The sequence below is a fragment of the Papaver somniferum genome, chromosome 5 (genome assembly GCF_003573695.1).
Source record: "Papaver somniferum cultivar HN1 chromosome 5, ASM357369v1, whole genome shotgun sequence".
Lineage (NCBI taxonomy): Eukaryota > Viridiplantae > Streptophyta > Magnoliopsida > Ranunculales > Papaveraceae > Papaver > Papaver somniferum.
Genome location: NC_039362.1, coordinates 46267674 through 46288714, shown reverse-complemented (window position 1 = coordinate 46288714; position 21041 = coordinate 46267674). Strand labels below are relative to the sequence as shown.

General features: G+C 36.4%; 1 long non-coding RNA gene across 14 annotated transcripts; it reads right to left on the bottom strand.

The window, feature by feature from the left end:
• Positions 1-14093: 14093 nt before the first annotated feature.
• LOC113281507 lies at positions 14094-19427 on the bottom strand. 14 transcript variants are annotated; one of them, XR_003326197.1, is made up of 11 exons: positions 19164-19427; positions 18659-18709; positions 18463-18552; positions 18291-18390; positions 17947-18066; positions 17110-17207; positions 16795-16914; positions 16106-16208; positions 15446-15545; positions 14993-15112; positions 14094-14806 (listed from the first exon to the last, which is right to left on the bottom strand). It is a non-coding gene; the product is annotated as an uncharacterized LOC113281507 (long non-coding RNA). The 14 variants fall into 14 exon arrangements; XR_003326200.1 differs by having other exon boundaries at positions 15046-15112; XR_003326196.1 differs by having other exon boundaries at positions 14094-14372; positions 14481-15545.
• Between the last annotated feature and the right edge of the window lie 1614 nt (positions 19428-21041).

The following is a 21041-nucleotide window of genomic DNA, read 5'->3' as shown; positions in this document are numbered from 1 at the left end:
GGAGGAGAAGAAGAAAAACGATGGGGAAGAGATTAGGGGGTGTTTGTTTTGGGTATAGGTGTTGGGTGTTTGGGTGTTAGGCGGGATTAGAAAATTTGATGTTTGATGAAGAAGAAACGTTGGATGTGAAGAGGTAGGTGGATCCAATGGTGGGATGGGAGCATATCTTTAGAGACCGTTAGATTCAAAATACATCTAAATCAATGGCTCAGATTAGAATTAGGTGTTTTGTTGTAAAGCAGGAGCTTCCAGTTTGATGAATTGGCATTGAATCGACCATAGGATGCCTCTTTGAGATGATCTGACGGCTGGGAAGAAGATGGGCTTTGGGTTTGAGATTAGGTTTGGGAGAAAGGTTGGGCTTGGGATAATTCTGAGCCCATTTCTTCTTTAAGATCAAATTCTTCCTTCTTGAGCCCATTTCTAGCCTTTTTGTCTTGTGCGCAACATCCTTCGCGGCTTCTTTGCGTGATTCCTCTTTGGCTTCCAACACTTTTCTGTTCTTTTTCGCTCCGCAACTCATCCAAATTTTATTTATTACCTAAAAATGCAAATTAATTAATAAAAACATTTATTCTTGAAAACAATGAAAATACAGAATATGGGATAAAATGTAGAATTAATGCACAAAAGATGAGTTAAATGCCAAAGAAAAAGGGATAAATATATACAATATTTGGCACTCATCAAATACCCCCAAACCTGAATTTTACTTGTCCTCAAGTAAAACAAAACTAAGGAAATCCTAACTATACCACTGTCGCTGGTCTCTCGAATGCATTTAGCGTATGCACTAAGCCTTTTAAACCACTAAGTGTCCCTAGTGGACGAGTTGAAGTCTCGTGAAGGTTTGCTTAGAACGTACCTACAAAGTTCTAGGTCAAAATATAAGCTCAGATTCCATCAATGTGACATGTGCAAAACAGTTTAAGCTCACAGCAAAATGGAGATGTCAATCTAGCTATCGAAGGCACAATCCTAGCACTGATAACAAAAAAGACATGTGATAAGAGTGTAAAGTGTATCTACACATGTGTAAAGAAAGATCTGAAGTCATGACTACTAATCACCAAGAGATAGTTTCTCAGGCTAAGAACTGAGGTCGAAATCTAGCTAGCTGTCCGGACTTTACGAGAATTGTGAATGAGTTGGAGGTATTTCACAATTACTCGCGTTGTACATCAATGGCATACACCCTCCTTGCTTATTACAATAAAACACAAAAGATGACTCTTTACATGACTCTTATTTACATTGACTACTCTCTTTTTATTTTTGGAACAAGAGAGGATGGAATTGATAAATACTTGATTGATTTTTGTATTTTTCTGATATTTTTTTTTTTTTTTTTTTTTTTTTTTTTGAATATAATACTTTTGATACATATACAAAAGATTACATGACAATTTGCAAGAGGTAGCCCTTTTTGATGCACCCAGTTAAATTCGATGGTTGTTTTTCTTAATGTAACCTCCACCTTCTATCCCAACCAACCAAAGAACAAGCTAGTCAAGTTTCGTTCAGTATTCTAAAGTGATTGGCAATCGTAACTTCCTATCAAACACCTTGAAGATCGAGGCCATACATGTATTGGTAGATCGTGCGCGTGCAAATTTCTTATCACTATGTGAATTGTGCTAGAATCAGGGTGCCTAAATATCTAGACTAAGACTCCTAATAATTACATATTTGCACAAGAGTCAACATTTCAAGGTAAATGAGCTCCATTTTTATGATTTTTCATTTTTTAATTTTTTTTTTTGAATTTTTTCGATTTTTTCAAAAAGATGGAGTTTTGTTTTCAATTATGGCATATTATCGTGGTATCTACTCTATACCCCCAAACCTAAACTAAACATTGTCCTCAATGTTTCAAAATATGGAAAGGATTAAAATGCAACATATGGAAAGGGACATGCTGAGTAGAGTAAAAGGAGAGAGAATACCCGATTTCGGCGAAAGCAGAATTAAAACTCCGTTATTCAAGGCAAAAAAATCCAACATATTTCAGCCGAGATCATATTGGATTAGCAAAATATATACAAAAGGAACAAAAAGGTTTTTAAAATTTTATCTACTGGATTATATACAAAAATTCACCATACACTAACAATCTAAAGAGTTGAGGATCAACCCAAAAGACGAAGTGTAGACATTTCAACAGCTTCACACAATAATAACAGGAAAGAAACGCAAGTGAAACTGTGAAACAAAATGAGCTACCCCCAAACCTGGATTTTACAGAAGATATAGTTTTGAAAACAAAATCGCGCAGTTTCGGGGGTTCATCATGCAAAAGGTCTAGCTCGAAATGAACTGTGCTAGGGACGGGCAAACATGCTAATTCCAACTGTGGTTCCTCAAATGTATTATATTTGGAAGCAAAATAGTCCAAAAGGACTTGGGAAGCACACAGTTCCAAACCTAGGTTAGGCATTTTCAGAAAAATTGGTTTTACAATGTTGGTACAAACCAAATCTAGGTTGGGTGGAAGGCCAACAGATTGTGACTCATGTAGGAGAATAGGCATATCATTATCAATCAAATCAAAATCTCCTAATCATCTACACATGTCACATCATGCTCACAATCATCAATCAGTTTAGCAAGTTCACACTCAGAATCATCAACATCATCAACAAATTTATTCTCATGCATCGGCAAATCAGGAGAAATATCACAATGTGACCTAGGTAGAGAATCAGACACATCAAATATATTTTCATGCATATTAGTGTCTACAGAAGATTCAACTATTCCTATGTCATGCTCATCTTCACAGAATAATTGTACGAATCCCATGTCAATATCAAAATCATATGAATTACAATGAGTATTAGAAAGAACAACATTCATGAAGGTCGAGGGCGAGAAGCCATATGTTATTGAACCAACAGGTTCCACAATATTTTCATGTTCTTCTAACATATCATCATAATCATCATAATCATCATCATGGTAGCATGCATATTGGTCCTCATTAACAGTGGTGGTGTCATTAGTCGATTCATGTTCCTCTAAATTAGGTTCATATTCAACATTATTTACATGAATGGGACTAGACACTTCATTAGGGACAACATACATTTCCTCATGAATTTCCTCCTTTTGTCGGTGAAGCAAAATCTGATCTAAATGTGCATGAATTCGTGCTGTAGATCTATCATAGTCTTGCTTACAGAGTCTTAAAGCTTCTGTGGTGGAGTCTAAATTCATGGGAGTACAAAATTCTTCATGTTCAAATTGTGGTGAATGGTACATGTGTGCATGGTCATTAGGGTCTACAAAATATTGATCGCAACCCTCAAAGGATTGATTATGGTCCCAATGACTACCATTCTCACAATTCATGGGCATTTCATACATTGGATTTTCTCTAGATGGCCTAAAATTATGCAAAATATGACAATCTCAACAGGGTGGTCTAAACTACCACATGCGGGACATGCATAGATTTCAGGTTGCCTAAGAAAATTAGATGTGACAGATTCCTCATGTGATTGCATTTCTAAAGCTGTGATTCGAGCTTCTATTTGATCCATAAGTGATGATTGTGTGAGTGAGGCACTAGCAAAATGTTCATTTTCACGTTGCGATGAATGATGCATGTATGAATAGTCATTAGGGTTCATGTATTGCGGCTCGGGACTTTGAAAATGTCCATAATAATTCCTATGACTATTGACATCATGGTCCGTGGAAGGTTCATAACGTGAAGTTTGTCCATAAGCAAGTTCTCTAAGAGTTTTATTTTCATCCCCAGGAGCAGACCAAAATCCAGACATGATTGGCTCAAAAGCTAAGTAAAGAGTTTACAAAGCTCAAAATTTGGTTTTTTAAAGGGTTTGGATTTTTGGGAAAAATTTGGTTTTGGTGGGAGACATTTGAAAAAGAACATTTGGTTTAAAATGGGAGCAAAGGTTTTTTTTTTTTTTTTTTTTTTAAAATAAAATGAAGAAAATAAGATTTGGTTTTTGAAATGGGAGCAAGCCCACTGTTTGTCCTCTAATGGAATGGAAGGAAGGCTGCGGCTCAAGAAACACTAAGTTTTAATTTTGAAAGTTTAATTTGGCCCAGTTGGTTAAGGCCCGACGTTTGTTTTAAAACTTTGGTTTCGAGGTCCACTTTTGAGTGGAAGCAAGCCCACAATCGGTTACAAGCTCAGCTGGGTTTAAACCCAGAGTCCAAAATACAAGTCCAATGGAAGAATTTAAACAAGCCCACACAAAATAAATACAAGCCCACAAATTAAACAAACAAGCCCAAAAATAAATTATTACAAACCCAAAATAGAAAAATAAAAAGCCCAAAAAATTGGGTTAATTATTACAAGCCCACAATTAAAGAAATTTGGAATCCCACAGGTTGGGTTCTCTTAATGGAATGGGTTTAGGCTTACCTTTTTAGCACAGCCCAGCTGCTCTGATATTGTTGCAAAAACCCAGTTGGGTTTTGGTTCTTTTCCTTGGTGGCGTCCCAGCAGAGGAAAAACAGGTTCAGAACAGCAGGTCCAACAGCAAATGAAGTGAAGCAGATGCAGATGCAAATGCTATGAAATGAAATACAAAATAGCTAAAGAAAAACACAAGAAAAACACAGCACCAAGAAAAACACAAGAAAAACACAGCACCAAGAAAAACACAGCACCAAAGAAAAACACAAGAAAAACTTGGTAGGCCTCAAAGATATTATATTTAAATGCAAAATGGTCCCCGGCAGCGGCGCCAAAAACTTGGTGGGCCCGGAAAGCGTATAAAATTAAAGCGCAGAAACGCGGGCCTACAGTAATACCGCAAGTGCACGGTCGTCGGTTGTAGCTCGTGCAAGTACGGGTCGATCCACAGAGACTGGGTGTGTTTTGGAGTTTTCTAGCTATTTTGGGCTCCTAAATTGCTATTGTTGGGCTTTGAATACCCTTTGAGTAAATTGGGTTGAACTGAGCTTGGGCTCAGAAATGTGGACTATGGGCTTTGGTTTCAGTGAACTGATTTGAGCTTTGGGCTCAACAGTTCAACTGTGAATTGGGCTTAACAGTTCACTTGTGAATTGGGCTTAACAGTTCACTTGTGACTTGGGCTTGGTAGTGAACTAGGCTTTGGCCTTAACTGGGCTTCAGAGGCTTTTGGGAGTGAAGTGAGCTTTGGAGCAGCAGCAGCAGTAGGCAGGAAAAGGCAGCTGCACAAGCAGAGAAGGGAGGCAGCAGCAATAGTGCTGCACAGCAGCTGCAGGGCAAAAGCAACAGCAACAGCAGCTGTAGGGGAAGGGAAAACAATGCAGCAAGGGTTGCAGCAGCAGCTGCAGCAGTAGAAGAAAAAGGCAGCAATGCAGCAGCAGCACAAGGAGTGGTAAACAGTGGCTCTAGGCCAAATTGGAAGCAAACCAGAGAACAAAAGATTGGCAAAAACAGCAAAGACTAAACAGATTAAAAACTAAACAGCAACAAAACAGTGAACAAAAACAAAACAAAATGGAGCAAAGTGAAAGTGACACAAAGGCAATTAGCCTAAGGCAGGGGGGATGGTGAAGCTAACATGGAGCAAAACTAAGGCAAGAATACAGGCATACTAAAAGAATGGGAAGAGAATTAGCTTGCTATGAGCACTAATTTCTCCCAATGCTCAATCAACAGTGCAACCTAAGCATACACAAATAGAATGGCAAGATAATCAGCTTGCTATGAGCACTGATTTCTTCCATTGCACAATCAGTTCAATGCTTCAAAGGTATCTAGCCTAGCATTCCATCAAACTAACAGCAAGTTTAACATAACAGGAGCATTAACAAATTAACAGGATCATCAACAGGATATGAAAATAAACACATTAACAGAAACATAAACAGGAATTAATTTAACCTAACATGATAAACTAACACTAACAGGGAGCAACAGGATTAACAGTAACATCAACAGAACATAGTAGACATGAACATAACTGAAATTGAAGCAGGAAATTGAAATTGAAAATTAAACATAAACCCTAAATTGATTTTGAAATTAAAAATTTACAAACTAAAATTAAACCTAATTGGTAACTTGGCTAGTCCAAGAACAGCTTCTACACCATACCCATCTCTTCTATTTATACAAAAAATGTAAACAGAACCCTAATTTTCGAAACCCTAATTTTCAACAGTGACCTAGGGATCGATTTTGTAACCTGATTTGATGTGATGAGACCATTCCATCTTCGACCCATGCTTCCACTTGTTCTCCTGTATCACCTCCATGCATCAATTGCTTCTCTAGCACACGTTAATCCATCAACCCATAACCTAGGGTTTAGGTTAGGTAATAAGTTGATGGGATAAAGGGCTAGAATGATGGGGGAAGCTTTCAATCACGTGTAGGATGATGACGGAGGTGGTATGGTGGTGTCAGGGTTGGTGGAGCAGGTGGCGTAGCTGGTGGCGTCGGCAGGGTTGGTGGAGTTGCTGCTAGGGAAGGAGGAGAAGAAGAAAAACGATGGGGAAGAGATTAGGGGGTGTTTGTTTTGGGTATAGGTGTTGGGTGTTTGGGTGTTAGGCGGGATTAGAAAATTTGATGTTTGATGAAGAAGAAACGTTGGATGTGAAGAGGGTAGGTGGATCCAATGGTGGGATGGGAGCATATCTTTAGAGACCGTTAGATTCAAAATACATCTAAATCAATGGCTCAGATTAGAATTAGGTGTTTTGTTGTAAAGCAGGAGCTTCCAGTTTGATGAATTGGCATTGAATCGACCATAGGATGCCTCTTTGAGATGATCTGACGGCTGGGAAGAAGATGGGCTTTGGGTTTGAGATTAGGTTTGGGAGAAAGGTTGGGCTTGGGATAATTCTGAGCCCATTTCTTCTTTAAGATCAAATTCTTCCTTCTTGAGCCCATTTCTAGCCTTTTTGTCTTGTGCGCAACATCCTTCGCGGCTTCTTTGCGTGATTCCTCTTTGGCTTCCAACACTTTTCTGTTCTTTTTCGCTCCGCAACTCATCCAAATTTTATTTATTACCTAAAAATGCAAAATTAATTAATAAAAACATTTATTCTTGAAAACAATGAAAATACAGAATATGGGATAAAATGTAGAATTAATGCACAAAAGATGAGTTAAATGCCAAAGAAAAAGGGATAAATATATACAATATTTGGCACTCATCAGCAACCAAAATTAGGGTTTTGAAATAGCGTGTTTGTCCTAGTTCGGGCAAACGATTGAATGCCCTATAGGCTTTCCACGGGAAGGTCGATCGACCAAGGGGGAAGTTGGGCCGCCAACGAAAACGTCGGCACTTCCTTAATCGCTTGTGGAAAAATCTAAGTCGTCCAACTAGGCTAGCGAAGTTGGACGGTTGTGATGTTTCTACCGTTTTGGCCGGTCTAGCTCGTTTGAGCTCTATTATTTAAAAACGCGATCACCCATGTTTGGTCTAATCGTTCGAAGCACTTATGAATGAACTAAATAGGGCTCGATCGATTGGGGCACTAGTGGGCCCGCCAGTGGTCAATACGGTGATCGCCTAGTCCCGCCAGGAGTAATCTAGGCTTGCTGAATCGCGTGGCCAAATTGTGTGGTCGTGATTATTTTTGAGACTGACATGAACAGTCTAGATTTTCCTTAAGGAATTTAAACGCGTTCGATCGCACTATCTTTAAAAAAGTGTGTGAACACGCTAATCTCTTTATAGAGAGTGGTGTGGCCTACGTGAGTGTTTTCATGCAGGTCTCAATACTGACATTTCGGGAAATTCATGCTACTCCGTTGCGAGTGAACATTAATCGTCATGTCATGCCAATATTGAGAGTTCGGCTGGGAACATTGCATAGGAACATACTAGGCAGGCAATGCATTAGTGAATAATGCCGGTGAAAGATAAACTTCACAGAATATTTGGGATTGTTGTTTCACGCACCATTCTGAGTAAATTTCATATATACAAACATATTGAATTGCTCAATACTTATGTGAGCGAAGAGGTTTGAGCACTCATTTCTTTCAAATGGATTCTGTTCCTTTGCAGGATGACAACGCATTAAATACAGGGTTTACGATTTTAGCCCTTGAACTAAAAACCACCATCAAAAGTAGGGCATGACCGTCATAATAAATAATAACCCATATTTTTACTATCGAGTACAACGCTGACGTTTTCACCATTTAGTACAACGCTAACACCCATCCTCTTGCGTCTATAATGCATGACATAGATATGGGATCAATTCATACTAGGGAGGGTTGAATCCTCCAATCTCTTATACAAATAGATCCGAACTTGGACTTTAGTGTAAGATAATGGCTCTGATCCAACAGTATAATACATATTTGTCTTATATTGTTGTGTCTTTCTTAAAAACCCACATTTGGGGGTGGGGGTGCGGGGACATCTCCATGAATTAAGGGATACACAAATAAATAAATAAAGATACCATGAAATATTACCGAAAACCTCATATCCAATTATATTTTGTTATATCTGAATTATCCTTGATCAATCAGTTGTTAATTAGCTAAGTTTGTTAAGATTAGTTAGTTGATTTTGTTAAGATTAATCTTAAGATTATGAGTTTTTTTTTTTTAAATGTTAGTGATAGAGAGAGGAGAAGAAGAAGGATCCCCATCTCACTAAGAAGAAGGTGATAAGCATTCTCAATTGCAACTTTTTGTAGATAATCAAAAATTCATCCATGAAAAAAACTTAAATCAAGATATTTATGAGAATGAAGGATCAAGTGAATAGCTACACAAGGAAAATGAAGACAGTAATGATATAAGTACTCTAACTAATCAGATATATGTCCAAATGAGGTTAAAAGTGATTTTTGGTTTGATTAGCAAGAAAAATGAAGAAATAGACCCGGGTCTGTAGCCAAATGATGAATGTAATGCTGACTCCAAAGAATCGGTATAGCATTCATCATTATGCAATACCGACAACATGTATTCCCCAATTTATCATAAAACAGTCGTCATGGCCGAAAAAATACAACAATGTTGACTACTGGTTCCACAGTTGAATTAGGTAATGAGTCGCCAACCATGCCGATCGTCTCTTGAAATTGGAAAGTAACTTTGGGTGTGTGTCGGCAAAGTTTTGAAATTTGTGTAACACAGTCAGCATAGAAATATTTTTTCGAGCATGCAGACTATTTTCAATAATACAGTCAAATTTTTTTATGAGTCACAGTACTTGCATTGTATGAGTTTTTCGCGTATGCCGACTGTTTGTTTTATTTTGACTAATATTTTTTTTTGTTAGATCATACTTCATCATGGTGATGACCCTAAGCATGTACGAGATTTGGGTCCAGATACCTTCGAGCACTGTGTGACTGATTTGGAATTCAAGAGTAAAGATGAGGCAATGAAGTGTGCTATAGGTACGACCCTCAAGAATAAGTATGTATTAATGAGAAACAATCAGGTAAAATCTACTCGATTTGAGTTGGTTTGCGTGAGAGGTGGGGAGAACGTTATGTATATCCAAAGAAGACTAAAAGGATATTGTGAATATCATTTATCTAACATACACGTGTCGTGATCTGAACAGACGTATGCAAGATAGCAGAGTGGTCCTAAAGACGCTTGGGTATCTGCGGAGCATGGGATCATTTCCTTACTCACTTTCTCTTATCACGAGGAGATCTAGCTTAACAGTAGAAATATGGGCAAGGTCAAATCCTAGGGACGTGACTATTGTCAGGAGTCAGAGACAGCTGAGATGTCTACTCAGCATTAAATACAACGGTCGACTATCCAGGCGCATGGTTTTCATGTACGTGAATTGAGAGTACGTGGAAACATATGGATGGGAATGATTAGTGGCTAACGAGGTTACAAAATGTACCAGGGAGAATCATATCTATATGGACCCCAAGATAGTGAAGAGTCCCAAACCAAGTAGGAGCTATAAATACTCAGCTTGACTTCCAGAGAAGGGTGCATTTACTACTAGAGAATTAGAGCTACTTTTATATTTGTATTTAATGATAAGGTAAAGAACTCAATACTTGTTAGTTATTAGGTCTACCGTTTAATAAGTTCATAATTCACATGATTTTAGTGTTGAATCCATGTTTGTTTTAGTTAGATTTCTTATCATATTATCCTTGTATTACTCTTGTTTTTCAATTTATTTGTTTCTTTAGGTGAATCATTCAAAGTCAATGGAAATATATGCAAAATATATATAAAGTGAAGTTCTCCAAAGATCCAAGTGTTTAGAGACAAAAGAAATGGAAGAAGTGCGATGAAAATGAGCAAAAAACATCGAAAACATAAGAAGGACTAGAATACTAAGTTTAACTCATCCAAATTCAGGATTTCTTATCACCATATTAAAAATAATTCAAATATGAAGTGAACGGCGAAATAATGAGGTCATTTCGAGTTCGGACGAACAAGTTATGGGCAAACCAGCCGGAAGAAAAGAAGTGAAACACACAACAAAATAATCGGGAGATAACTGAGAAAATTAACTACCGATTTTAGGCAGTTTCAACATCAGCAAAAGTTCGTTTTTGAGCTTTAACAATCGGTAGATAACAGGGGAATCGAGTCTACCGATTATAGAATGTTTTGGACGCAGGAAAAGTCATATTTTGAGCTCTCATAATCGGGAGATAAGGAGGGTGTCATGACCACCGATTATGGACGTTATGGGCATCAGGAAACTCATGTTTTTGGACCCTATAAAATTCGATAGAAAGAGGAATAATGATACTACCGATTGTAGCTCGACGGGAGCCACTTCCAAGATATGTTTTTGGCTTCTAAACCAAGGTAATATGATCCCAAAAGGATTCTATGACTTAGATCTCATGAGTATTATATAAGAAGACTTCTACAACATTAATAGGGGATCTTTAACACAACTTTGCCAGTATTGGAGAGAAAGAACATCATAACGGAGCAAAATCTAGGGTTTTGGAGCGGTTTTCATCAATCATAACGATATCTCTTCACTATTCTTATATGTGCTAGTCTAGACGAATGCACAATGCGCCTGCCATTTCGATCACTCAAAATCACGAATCCAAAACCTACCTACGCCCCGATTATATAAAAACTGGAAATGAACTAAAAGAAGGAAAGAATAATGAGATCAGATCATAATATATTAGTAAAAGATTCAAATGAAACCTCAAACTAAGATAGTAAAATTATAATACAAACAAATAAATCAAAGAAAGAAAGAATGAGAATTATTTTTATCGAGGTACAGAAGATGTCCTTTGTTATAGGAAATGGGAGACCTTCGAGAGAGAGTTTTTTCCTTTAATTATGCTTTTCTCTACCTAAATAGCCATAAAAAAGGAGAAGTGGGTTTGGTATTATTATTTATGTCCTACTAATCCACCAAAGGGATGTATCACAATTGTCCTTCAGCTTTTTCCTCTAGATTTCCTGAAGAGCCTTGTGCTTCTACTCGATCTGGAGCTAGAAGTATCCAACTATACTCAGTATTCAAATAAAATCCCACATTTATATAGATCAATGTCCTACTTTTACAACATTTAAGGTCCGATATTATTAGAATATCCATTTCTAAAGACTAATGCATAAAGCGCAAGAGAAAATGAAAAATAAGAACATCCAACAACTACAAGCTCATAGATTCTTTAATCTGGTTGTCCAGCCACTGAACTTGTAATAAAATAGCTTATCCCATTGTCTAACGATTTTCATTTCAACAGGGAGGAAGTCGTCAATCATTCACATTGCATTTGAAAATTTTAAGATGGGTAGATATAAAAAGTGAAGTAAACTTAAATGCATATGATCGAATAGGAGAATTTTACCTAAACATATGTGTCCACTGCTATAAACTTGTGAACGTAGGAGAGCTAGAATTAAGAAAATTAAGTGTTCTATATCAACTGCATATGATAAATAGCTAAAAAGCTAACTCAAAGCAAACCCTTGAACACAGTCCTACTCAAATACCTAAATTTTATTTGATTCACATGCAATTATTCTAAAGAGTTTGATTCACATGTAATTATTCTAAAGAGTGGGTACACAAACTTATCTAATGGATGAGAAAAATTACAATTGGACGTTGTTTTCCACTCAAGCATATTTACAAACATATGGAGTCCAAAAATTAAAAAAAATTAATACCATCTAACTAACAACATCTGAGTGATTTCTCTACTGATATGTGATCATAATTACCCGTAAGAAGATGAAAAGAATTTACTCAAGAGAAATTTCAGTTCATTACCTTAATTATCTTCACCTTTATAATGACAGTTGAATGAATCCGTTACTAATGTTCATCAAAATCACACCATAAGTGAAATTTGTAGATAAGATTGGAAGAGGTTGGGGGAATTGTGAAAAAACGGGGGCATAACAACCACACCCAATAATTCGTTCGACAATCTGTATGGACTAAACTCCAGTTCAATTCCATGAGCACCAACTTAAAAGTGAGACTCAATCAAGAATTATCTCTTTCTCAATACAATCAACAAATCAAACAGATAAAAATCTACGACCCTGATTTATATGAGAAATAAATTGGACGGTACCAAAAACCAATGCCCAAATGTCAATCAAGTTCTATCGAACAAACAAGGTCGGATTTATCAACTGATTGGACTACGCACAACCTGTGATATTTCAATTATATAAACAAACATAACGCGGAAAAGAAATAACACAGACACCAGAAATTTTGTTAACGAGGAAACCGCAAATGCAGAAAAAACCCCGGCACCTAATCCAGATTTGAACACCACACTTTGGAATGTAGTTGAGCCCTAACCAAGTCTCACCCCGATTAAGGTACAATCGCGTTCCTTACACCTCTAGAACGGACTTGATTCCCTTAGTTGTTCTCACCCACAACTAAGAGTTGCTACGACACAAAGTCCAAGACTTATAAACAAATATGTCCCCCACAGATATGTCTATCCTTTATTCTATTTGTTCCGTCTTTTGTTACAAATCAAGGTGAACAGGAACCAACTAATAATCCCCAAGAGCAGTCTAAAAATATTAGTCACCTCACAATAACCTAATTGATTAACAGAAGAAGTTATTGTGGAATCACAAGAGTCTGAGACGAAAAACAGTTGTGACTACTTTTTATATCTTACTATCGGAGATAAATATCGAGTAAATCTTTGAGAATATAAAACTCAATAAGATAGAACAAGTAAGATCAGAATACGCAACTACAGAAAAAAATAGTTGAATCTGGCTTCACGAATCCCAAGCGAAGTCTTATTGATTAATTTAATCGGAAACACTCAACATAAGAAAACTTACGGAGCGATATAGTACTTTCACATAAAAGTGGATCAAGGAAAGATCAATACTACGGAATTTTTCAAAAGTTCATTCTATCTTTCATCAATATTTGCATAAAGACATAAGCATATATGAGATAAGCACAGTTCACGAATGTAAACACATATATATCTCATACGCAATTGCAATATGTGAAATCAAAAAAATTTAAATACTGCAAAAATCATCTTCCAAATAACTTTAGAATTTAAATAAATAAATCTAAAAACATCGCAACGTAAACACATATGATCGTTCTGTAGCCTTAGGTTTTCTTTTTATAGCTCTCAATTACTTGCTCGACAATCCTGCAAATTCAAATCCGATACAGCCCCATAACGCCTCCTACAATCAGGACTCTAAACATCATATATCTGCCACCATCCGGTCACAACATCAAACGGCAGACAGTACTCATCCTCCCCTGTTTTCTCGCATCAATTTCTTTCGATATCTTCTTATAACTTGTATTATAAGCTCCGTCTTCGTCTCAACCTCAAATCATGTTCTACTAGATTTTGTGCCCGTGCTACGCCCGGAAAGCTTCGCAAACTTGGTTCACTAATTCAATCTACAACTACAAACTATAAATACAATCCATCACTGCCTTTCGCCCCATCACGATATGATTTGGTAAAGTTCTGCTTCGGCTTCGCCTCGCCCCGTTCCGATTTGGTAAAGCTCGGCTTCGCCTCGCCCAGTCCCATTTGATTTGGTAAAGCTCGGCCATTTAATTTTGAAACGCTTAGCTTTGCCTCGCCCCATTCCGATTTGATCCCAATGCATTAAACCATTTTTTTCTTTTAACAAACTTGGCATGTCATGAATTTTTGATTTGGTGTGGCTCACATTTATGTATAAACAAAGTATCACATAAAAATTACAAATATTATATCCACGCTATATGTGGCTCCGAACATAAAAATGGCATAAATGACAACACATACATTAAAGTTATCAGGACTACGACACATGTAATTGCATTTTTGAATTAAACTTAATATATAACCCCACTGTTCACAATTAGATCTATTACTTTCTTACTCTTCCATCACCGGCGGTTTATTTAGATCGAAATCAAGCACCACTTGATGACCACCTCCTGTATTAGCAGTTGTACAACTATTAGTAGTGACGAGCTAATTGATGGAGGACGAAGAGTGCTGTCCACCACTAATGTTAATGCTAAATCCATTGTGATGTGTCTTACATGTCCTCCAGGTGCTTGACCTGTTGGAAGTTTCTTCCTGCAAATGCTAAATCGATGTGTTTGTGCAACTTAGATTTTTGAATTATAATGGATCTTACTTTCTTAACCTGATCTCTGAATTTCATAGGTTCACTTTGATGCTGCTCTTAAAAATTGTGGTTCTCATCCTCATCCTCTTACTCTTCAGCTTATTAATCCACCTGCAACAACTTCTATGTTTCTTCTGATTGATTTTATCACTACTGTAGATTGATCTATGACCACCCAATGCCTGGTTATATGGGAAATACCTGAATCCCATTGCAATAGTAAACTCCATTTTGTTCCTGTCATAATTGGACGCCATCATCAACCACCCCAGCAGCTAATAAAGGTACAAAAAATAAATAGCACCACAACGGATCCAGGCGACAAATAACCACCACACTAAAGCCTTTATATGTTATTGCTTGAATGAGATCGTGAGAACATGGAAAAGAGGAAAGCATATGAATTATGAAATGCAAAATTACCTCAAAAAAGTATACATAAGAATTTTAATTAAGAAGAGAATTTTAGCAGATACCAACTCTCTCCATCCATCCTTTTTCCTCAATCACTTTTGAAGTTATTGTGCCTCGAAGATGCTAAGACTGTATATACATCACAACATTTCATGTAATACAAATTACTGAAACACAGAAAGTCAGAAAGTAATCACAGAACATGCTCATTTAGCATGCTTTCCAGGGATTACCCATCTCAAATCATATAACATAAGATGCAAATATTTTAGCGAAATATTAGAAAAGTCAACTATCTAAAGCTTCAATATGAAGTTAGTTCTATCAAATTTCTCAGAGAAGAGTAAACTTAATACTTGCAGCTCGAGGAAGGCAAATACCATATTCTTGTCGAAATAAACTCATTGTCCCTGCTGGACATGTGTTTCCATATAATATACATTTTCTTATTGGATCACCTACCTGTGTACCACAATCTGATGTCCCTCATGAGGCATACCATTTACTAATACGACGTCAATAGTTGTCCCTTGACCTTCAATTGCCTTAACAACACCGTGCACTGCAGAATAGTCAGAACAAAGAAAATTTATATTATATAGGACTCCAAAATTTATATCAACTGGTATAAGTTTGATGCGTATGCCCGAGAAGATAGATAACAACCTCGAAAAATTGAAGATTATGTTTATTAATACAGTTAGTTTGTTTTGTTAGACTATTTTTCAATCAGTAAATTACCATTTCTTAGTCAATCTATTGCAAATTCTGAATCATTTATTTGCAACATCTTTAGTTGTTGGATATTATCAGATGAAGTAATAAATTAAAAATCACAATATTAACAACATTGAATTTGTGCATCCTGGGGGAGACAACAGAAATGGCAACGAATAATCGGAAAATACAGCCCGTTATAAGCTCAGTAACTCTGGAAGAAGCAACACAGAGACAAACTACCCTATATTATTAGAGGACTTTGAGTTTCTGGACCAGGAAACAATGTTGCAGATGACCAGGCTGAAAAGAATTGATTACTCAAGAAACTAACCTCTACATGTAGGGAACTTATGCATTGGTTCAATGTAAGTTGCAGGGACATTGATTACTCAAGAAACTAACCTCTACATGGAGGGAACTTATGCATTGGTTCATTGTATGTTGCAGGGATATGCCTGTCATTTGTAACTTTCCATTTGACAGTTCACCTTCATCTCTGTACAATCTGAGGAGAAGAGACATGGGATTCGGATAATAAGCACATGAACTGAAAACACATCATTCTAATACTGAATCAGAAGAAATCTGAGATAATGATCACACTTTAAACCAAGAAAGCCAATCAGTTATATATATCAGGCACCAATAGTAAGACTTCAAATGCAAATATTATTCTTTCTACATATATACTCTATGTTTTACTGAAGTTAAACTCCAAAAATTGGTAAAAGTTCAGACATTGACAACACAATTTAGAACTCAAAACAGGACCCTGTGTTGTTGAACTGTTATGGACAAATGAAAATCCAATGAATTTATATTGGTTAAAAGGAGAAGATGAACTGTATTAATATAATGAGAATCTGTTTGACTACCGTAATCGGAAGATAATTCTAAATCCTTTTATGATTCGTTACCTCATCCTCTATGTATATAGTTTTTAGCTTTCGTACTATTTCATAAAAATGAACCGAAAAACAATCAGGACAAAACCCTCAAAAAAAAAAATCCAGTGGCAGGAAAACGGGCATCAAACGAATAAACAATCAGGTTAATCTAGAAAAAAAATTTCCAAGGTCTAGAATTCTCACCAAGATGAATACATCTTGATTGTTGTAAGAGAGAAGGTTATACCCTGGATCAAGCATTAAAGTATGTGTTGCTGTAAGAGTTAAATCCATTAACCCCAAAATCACACTTGATTGCATCAACTATAGATTTAAAGGAAAAGAAATTAACAATCAGTGCAAAAATAACAGAAAAAGCACGAAACTTTTAACCATACAAAAGTAATCAGATTCAAAAACCCTAAGCAAGATAAATTTCTAACCATATCCAAATAAAAAGCCTAGTCACCTAAAAATATGCAACCCTTTGATTTTTCCATAGGTGTTTTTTTGATTCACCTTTACACAGGTAATCCGCAGAATCTCTAACCCCGCAGAGCAGTGATTTGAACTTCCAAACAGTGCTTTTTAGGAACCACCGTGTGAGTTTCGGTTCCCTGCAGTACAACAACTCCATCAGTTAAATCTAGCATGTTATGCGAAAACTGTGTAGAGACTTGCTAAGACAAAAATTATTAGCATGTAATTTTAAATATCAAAGTATAAAATGAAAGACAAAAATTCACTTTCCCTTGCTAAGAGTATAAGAAAATGCGATGCAGGTAGACGACAACAAATTTATAAGTATGAGTGCAAATTTACACCTCATTGCCTCTACCATGTTTGCTACCACCGAAAATTCATGAAAATTATCTAAGAAGGTTAATCAATAAAATCAACTTATAAAAAACAGTTTCTAAGGATTGTGCCTACATATATATTTAGCCTTACTTACTGTAACAATACATAATATGAAAATTTTTGCATAAGATAACCATTCATCGTAACGCTCAGATATTCAAAAAAAAAAATTCCTCGTGACCGAATTTTTTTTGCATAGGATTGCTATTTGCTTTTTGCTTCATTGGTCTGTAATTTTAAAATATTTGGCCTTATCTAATGTTATGTTTTCTGCCAAAACAAATTACACTGGACAAATGTAATCTTCACCGTAAGGATATATGAGCAAATTTAATTTTGAGGTGTCCAGACCCTCAAAATTTGTAAATAAATTAAATAACACTGCCAAGAGGATTTTATTATAGATGAAGATAATTGGTAAGGCTAGATCAGCCACCTGAAGCAGCACCACAACTACCCTTAGCCTTCCTGAATTTTAGCTTTTAGGATACCTACCTCAACATGTGATTTGTCATCTGGATCTACCCCTCGACATATCGTCCATCTGAACCACTGTTGGCTTGCGTTAACCATGAAGACCGGGAAGGAATGCTAGTTACAATTTTTGTGCTGGAACTGCAGCAGAAATATATAGAACAATTAGGAACAGCATATGCATCTCAATACGTGTGGAATACCATATGCATTCTGTACCGGTTGATCTTTGGAATGATAGTAACCTAGCACCTAACAAAGTTAACCATATAGTAGTGAGTACATTCGCGCAAGATCAAGTACTGATCAAGTACAGAGTTACATGCTAGTGAAATTTGAATATTATAGATAAACCAAAGCCCTACCAAATTGTGAGTGCCACAGATCGAAAATTCCTCCCAATCATGGATCATCTTTTATAAAGTTCAAGCTTTTGCACAAATCCGCATCGAGAAGCCAAGCAAGCTTTTAATCATTCATTTAAATAATCAAGATTTGTACTTAGAAAGTATTCATCAATTAAAATCAAATAGTTACCTTTTATTGTGGCATTATGCCGACCACCACCGGAAATGGTTACGTAATTGCCTTTCTCCTCCATAGCCCAATGACGCAATTGTCTTATATCTTAAATATAAAGAACACAAATGCATAAGGTAATCACAGGGTACTAAAATTGATTAAGATTTAAATCATCGATAAGATTTAAAAAAAAAAAAAATCAAAATTTCACCTGTGTTTATGTTGTGAGTTTCCCTTCTATGCTACCATAATTTTTTCGTACCTGCAAAATAAAACAAAAGGGTTAGGGTTTATATAATAAATTTACAAAAATATGCTAATCAAACAAAAACACTGGTTCAGGTCTTTCAACAAACATACATCAAATTTTTCATGGATCTCACAGTCCACATTTTAAAGATGGTATCAAAATAAGTAAAACCCTAACACATCAGGAATAGAAATCAGATATAAACTGAATCAGTGATTTCAAAACCAAATCACTTGAATCATGGGATAAACCTGTGAGGGAGACAAATCAACAACGGGAAGACAATAAACCCTAGTCTACAAAACTGAAACAACCAAGTAAATAACGGAAAAGGAGCAAAGCCCAATTTTTGTTTCATGATTATGCTTCACGCTAATAAGAACGGGATCTAAAACCCACAATCACTACTATGAAAATCAAAGAGAATGAATTTGTTTAAGATTATGATACTATCAGAGTATATCACCTAATTACACCCCTTTTACAGATTCCCATCAAAGTATATCACCTGCGACAGAAAAACAAAAATAAATCAATAGTATTAAAAAAAACAGAGACAATCAAGAAGAAGAAAGGACGGAGAAGAAAAGAGACATGGAGAAAGATTTTTTTTTGGGTGAATAAAGGAGAAGAAGGAAGAAGAACTTTTTTAGGTTTTATTTTCTCTCGATCTCCATGAAGAAATCATATCTTAGGGTTTGTTTTTAGGGTTCGTTTTTTTTTTTTTTTATGTTTTATGAGCGAAACAGAAAATGATTTGGTGTGGGTTTTTTTTGGTTTTATGTTTTACGTCGAAATTTGTGTGGGAATTCCTCTTTTTTCTCTCCTTCGAGGAAAAGTGAAACCGAGCAATTCTGTGAGAAGGTGACGGTCACCGTTCAACGTGGAGCCCAAGGAGCTTAGGATTTTAAAGGAGTTAGATACCCTCAACATACAATCACTAGACCCTCAAGAATCATGGCAGACCGACAACAAAGCAGATAGGTAGTAAAATTGGTTGTAGTTATACCTGAAATTATGGAACTAGTGGTTTAGGCATTTTGTCAAACACTTTGTGTGCGTTCTTCTAATTTGAGCTTCCTGGGATTCGTAAACCCATACGCATCTCCTTCCCTGTAAAGCAATATATCAGTCACACAACAACCCACATTTCTAAACTCAGCAGAATTGCACATACGAATCTCTTTAAACATTAATGGCAGGAACAACTCTTCAATGACTTTTCGTGGCAGAAAGACGAATTCAAAATCAAACCAAACTGTCTAAAATTGAATACCCAGTCTTCTTTTCCTTCTCAAATTCGACATCCATGTCCTGATATCCTTTATTCACTGAATTTGAACGCAACAGTTCAATAACTTCCCTATTTTTTTTGCTTTAAAACACTGTCCAATTCTCGTGTTCTTCCTTAGCCTCTGAAATCTCATCTCGATTGGCCATATGTGCACAGCTACTAGAGCCATGGTTTTCCGGTGCTGGGGCTCTAGGAACATCTCTTGGTGCAATATAGGCTTAGGCGTAAAATGAGGTTATGAATTGAACTTCTGGCTAGGACCTAGTTTTAGTTATAAACTGAAGATGGCAGCCTCTAGTTAACTAGCGGGTGTCTTTAGTAAACTGCAGCTGGAAATCAATGACTTCCCTGAGAGCATCTCCAAGAGAGGGTGGGTCTATTTATTTTTAGTGACACATAGGATTTTAGACCCTCGTTTGGCATAAATCCATCTCCAACAGTAGGGTCCTACAAGTTAGGAGGGACTAATTACTAAATATGAAGGTGTTCAAGAAAGTGTTATCTACACCTCCGGTTGCACCTCCACGTCATGTTTTTAATTGATTTTCTTTTAATTCTAAGGGTTAAAATTCTCACTGTTGGAGATGGTTTTTTAGATATGAGGTCTTATATTTAATCTATGTGTAGACCCCATAAATAAAAGGACTAAATAAAAAATCCACGTAGGATTTTTTACACCTTCTGCTGGAGATGCTCTGAGCACCGACGCAAGGGTGCCCCTATAATTCTTATTTTCGACACCAACAACCTACTATCTTCTGCACTTCAAGTCGTCAACTCTAAAAGTTGCTAGGAAATGAATTTGGCCTCTTTTTGCCTTCTTTGTTGTGGCATGACTCCAAAATACCTATGAAATGCAAAATAAAGCGTCATACACATAATTTACAAGAGAAATTGCAAAGAAAGCCTAAACAATAGATAATAAATCAAGGTGTTTTAGACACCTATCAGACTACTTTTACTTTTCTTTTTTGTACGTTTGCCTATAGAAGGATGTCGTTTGGTCTTTGCAATGCGCCTGCCACTTTTCAGAGATGTATGGCTAGTATA